At 53.2% G+C, this 5,000-nt stretch overlaps 1 non-coding gene across 1 annotated transcript in view; it reads right to left on the minus strand.

Annotated features, from left to right (window-relative positions):
* LOC126476923 (small subunit ribosomal RNA) overlaps window positions 1-1,347 on the minus strand; it is a 1,909-nt gene extending 562 nt beyond the window's left edge. Inside the window, exon 1 of the ribosomal RNA XR_007587356.1 lies at window positions 1-1,347. This exon is cut by the window's left edge and continues 562 nt beyond it. This is a non-coding gene — a ribosomal RNA (small subunit ribosomal RNA).
* Window positions 1,348-5,000: the final 3,653 nt, after the last annotated feature.

Raw genomic sequence — 5,000 nt, forward strand, 5'->3', positions numbered from 1 at the left:
AGAGCTATCAATCTGTCAATCCTTCCGGTGTCCGGGCCTGGTGAGGTTTCCCGTGTTGAGTCAAATTAAGCCGCAGGCTCCACTCCTGGTGGTGCCCTTCCGTCTATTCCTTTAAGTTTCAGCTTTGCAACCATACTTCCCCCGGAACCCAAAAGCTTTGGTTTCCCGGAGGCTGCCCGCCGAGTCATCGGAGGAACTGCGGCGGATCGCTGGCTGGCATCGTTTATGGTTAGAACTAGGGCGGTATCTGATCGCCTTCGAACCTCTAACTTTCGTTCTTGATTAATGAAAACATACTTGGCAAATGCTTTCGCTTCTGTTCGTCTTGCGACGATCCAAGAATTTCACCTCTAACGTCGCAATACGAATGCCCCCGCCTGTCCCTATTAATCATTACCTCGGGTTCCGAAAACCAACAAAATAGAACCGAGGTCCTATTCCATTATTCCATGCACACAGTATTCAGGCGGGCTTGCCTGCTTTAAGCACTCTAATTTGTTCAAAGTAAACGTGCCGGCCCACCGAGACACTCAATAAAGAGCACCCTGGTAGGATTTCAACGGGGTCCGCCTCGGGACGCACGAGCACGCACGAGGCGGTCGCACGCCTTCGGCTCGCCCCACCGGCAGGACGTCCCACGATACATGCCAGTTAAACACCGACGGGCGGTGAACCAACAGCGTGGGACACAAATCCAACTACGAGCTTTTTAACCGCAACAACTTTAATATACGCTATTGGAGCTGGAATTACCGCGGCTGCTGGCACCAGACTTGCCCTCCAATAGATACTCGTTAAAGGATTTAAAGTGTACTCATTCCGATTACGGGGCCTCGGATGAGTCCCGTATCGTTATTTTTCGTCACTACCTCCCCGTGCCGGGAGTGGGTAATTTGCGCGCCTGCTGCCTTCCTTGGATGTGGTAGCCGTTTCTCAGGCTCCCTCTCCGGAATCGAACCCTGATTCCCCGTTACCCGTTACAACCATGGTAGGCGCAGAACCTACCATCGACAGTTGATAAGGCAGACATTTGAAAGATGCGTCGCCGGTACGAGGACCGTGCGATCAGCCCAAAGTTATTCAGAGTCACCAAGGCAAACGGACCGGACGAGCCGACCGATTGGTTTTGATCTAATAAAAGCGTCCCTTCCATCTCTGGTCGGGACTCTGTTTGCATGTATTAGCTCTAGAATTACCACAGTTATCCAAGTAACGTGGGTACGATCTAAGGAACCATAACTGATTTAATGAGCCATTCGCGGTTTCACCTTAATGCGGCTTGTACTGAGACATGCATGGCTTAATCTTTGAGACAAGCATATGACTACTGGCAGGATCAACCAGGGAGCTGCGTCAACTAGAGCTGAGCAGCCGGCCGCCCGGGAGTGTGTCCCGGGGGCCCGCGCGAACACGCAAGCGTCCGCTCAATTATTCTGCAAACAGGAGGAGGCTGAGCTCCCCTGCACAACACACCTCGAAACCCTCTCAGGTCCCGGCGGCGCGCAGCGCCGTCCTAAGTACTTGGTCGGGTTCGAGAGAGGCGCAATCGCCCGGAGTTAGGCAAGTAGACGCTTTAGGTGCGACCACCCGTGCTCCCAACTGAGCTTGCCGCTGCCGACAGAGGCCCGGGAGCGTGCTGTCGTGGCATTGCCGGCGGGAGACAACACGCGCCACCTACGGTGACCGGCAGCTCCAACGCCGGCGCCACAGAAGGACAAAAGCCCCACTTGGGTGCCGAAGCGAACTCTCCCAGCACAGCGCACGCGCCAACACGTCCGCACAGCTGCGATACAAACCACCTGCGAGAACCGCTGGGGCGACCGAGCAGCAGACGGCGTCGCGGCGCCGAGCGCCGGGCGGCGGCGCATCCTCAGCGCACAAAGTCCTCAATCGGACCAGCACACTGCAGATGGCCACCGCGCTTCGCACCGGGCCCGCGAGGACCTACTTTGGCCGCAGGGCGCCGCGAGCAGGGGGCGCCGGCGCGCAGCTGCGCCGCCTGCCGCGTCCGTCGGCCGGCGCGCCTGCCACTGGCCGCCCCCACCAGCCGGCTGTAGCGCGTGCGCCCACGCACCGCGCTGCCAGCACGCCGGGCGGCCCCCCCTCACCGGCCGGGGACGGTCCCACCCAGCCACCGCCGCGTATCGCCTCACACCCAGATCCCCTTTCACGTTCGTGGGCATGGTGGGTCCCCTTTCACGTTCGTGGGCATGGTGGGTATCCCTGAAACAACCGGTTAATAGCTCGACCGATCGTCGCCAACACTGATTCACCTCTAGCGAGAACAACCGCACCACAACGGGTTACCAGTTGTTCATTTGCGTAACGTCACCAGCAAACGTACACGTCCATCGCCATTTGCAACGAGTATTGCATGCCTGTGTCAGGTGTCACAACACACTACGTCTGCCCACATAGACGCAACAACATGTGCACGCCTAGAGAACACGTGGAAGGTAGACCCCGTACGTATGCGGTGTCCATTGCGCGAACGACTGTCAGCCGGCCTCTGCAGCATGTCGCAGATGTGGAACACGGTGCAACATGCTATCACGGTGTGTGAGAAGAGACGACTACGTCCGAATACACGCTCCACTACATCAACAGACTGCTCATGCTGATCGCCATCCAGGGCGTCCGTTCCTCCCACACGTCTGTATGGCGTACCACACTGCAATCCAGCTCTTATAGGGAGACGACACGTAGCTGCGTGCACAATATTTGGACTGTATGGTCCGCCGTTGCTAGGCGCAGTCGTCATACGGTCACATGTGCCACGATGTATCATTCAGTACATACGGACCAATGTGCAGTACAGTTTGTGGGTTTTGCGTACATCGGCGGACAGGTGACAGGCCGTACCACAACGTAGGCTGAGTACGTCGGCATGCGAAGGGCGTTGAACATGCAAACTTCTCACCGACCAGCTTGCGAAGGCAGGGGGGAAGGGGAGGGGGCATGTACGTCCTGCTGCTATCCACATTACAGTGTATAGCATGAGCATGTGGAAAGTCAGCAACACCTGCAAGGTGTTTAACATGACGCGATACACAGGGGACCGGGCAGTGCGAGTAGCGAACTATATTGCGAGGGTTGCGGTTAGGCAACACTACACTACTTTAACGGGTTGCATAACAATTACAGAGCAGGTTCAGCGACAACGTGCGTCAGGTTAAGGCGCAATATAGTTTAGGTTAAGGCACATTATAGGTTAGGTTAAGGCACATTATAGGTTAGGTTAAGGCACATTATAGGTTAGGTTAAGGCACATTATAGGTTAGGTTAAGGCACAACATGGGTTAGGTTAAGGCACAACATGGGTTAGGTTAAGGCACAACATGGGTTAGGTTAAGGCACAACATGGGTTAGGTTAAGGCACAACATGGGTTAGGTTAAGGCACAACATGGGTTAGGTTAAGGCACAACATGGGTTACGTTAAGGCACAACATGGGTTACGTTAAGGCACAACATGGGTTAGGTTAAGGCACAACATGGGTTAGGTTAAGGCACAACGTAGGTTAGGTTAAGGCACAACGTAGGTTAGGTTAAGGCACAACGTAGGTTAGGTTAAGGCACAACGTAGGTTAGGTTAAGGCACAACGTAGGTTAGGTTAAGGCACAACGTAGGTTAGGTTAAGGCACAACGTAGGTTAGGTTAAGGCACAACGTAGGTTAGGTTAAGGCACAACGTAGGTTAGGTTAAGGCACAACGTAGGTTAGGTTAAGGCACAACGTAGGTTAGGTTAAGGCACAACGTAGGTTAGGTTAAGGCACAACGTAGGTTAGGTTAAGGTACGATATAGGTTAGGTTAAGGTACGATATAGGTTAGGTTAAGGTACGATATAGGTTAGGTTAAGGTACGATATAGGTTAGGTTAAGGTACGATATAGGTTAGGTTAAGGTACGATATAGGTTAGGTTAAGGTACAATATAGGTTAGGTTAAGGTACAATATAGGTTAGGTTAAGGTACAATATAGCTTAGGTTCAGGTACACATTGTTGTAGGGAAAGGTGTATTGGGGGGGGGGGGGCGGCAGGTTCGTTGATAGTGATTATCGTAATTGGATGCCTGCGGCATCATCCGATTTGTCACGTCAGGATGCACTTTTGGCTCATGACAGGCGGCGCTCCGATTCCATGGTTGTGGCAGATCTGTGTCTTTCATTCCTGCCATTGTTTGTGTGCTGTGACAGGAGGCAGTATTGTGATGTTGGGTGCACCCCTGTGTAGGACATGTGTGGGTGTTCGTGGCTTAGCTGAGCAATGTGCGGATGTCGGAAGGGTGGGATATTGTGTTTTCTGGGTGGACCTCCCGGTCTGGTTATGATAGTGTGGATTGTGTAATGTGGCGGAGAGTATGCACTGGATGTTCTTCCATGCTGGTGGTTAGATATTGTGTGTGTGCCTGTTACAGGCAGAGAGTAGTGTGTGATAAGAGAGTAGTGTGTGATAAGAGTGTCTGGCTGACGTGTGGTTCTCATTGTGTGCAGAGTCTTTCAGCATGTATAGGGACGGTTGTATATATTATCTGTATTCTGATGGCTCTGCATCTATTACTAATCAGTGCCGTGTATACGGTGACTCTGGTTCCAGTCGAAACTGTTCTATCTCTGTACATTAGTGATACTGCGGCTCCACTATGTTGCCGCCCCTGTCGGCCGTTTCCCCCAGTGTATGGCTAATGATTATCAGCAATCAGTCTATTAGTCAATACCGGTAGTGTGACGACGTCAAATGTCCGGGATGGGGGAAGCTACACCCTTCCCGTGGGTCAGGGCCTAGAAAGACTCTTCCCACGCAGGAGACTCGGACTGTCGTTACTCTTCCGAGAAATATATTTGCCCAGCGTTTTTTGCGACTGCGAGTGCAACGCCCACGGGTGCCGACATGGATGGGGCGCTTCCTAGCTGATCGCTCAGCATGAGAATCCGTACAGTGAGCAATGCGATCGCGTCTGTAGCTTGTACGTGGTACAGCTCGCAGCTCATCAATAGGGAC

Source organism: Schistocerca serialis, chromosome 4 (assembly GCF_023864345.2).
Source record: "Schistocerca serialis cubense isolate TAMUIC-IGC-003099 chromosome 4, iqSchSeri2.2, whole genome shotgun sequence".
NCBI classification, from domain to species: domain Eukaryota; kingdom Metazoa; phylum Arthropoda; class Insecta; order Orthoptera; family Acrididae; genus Schistocerca; species Schistocerca serialis.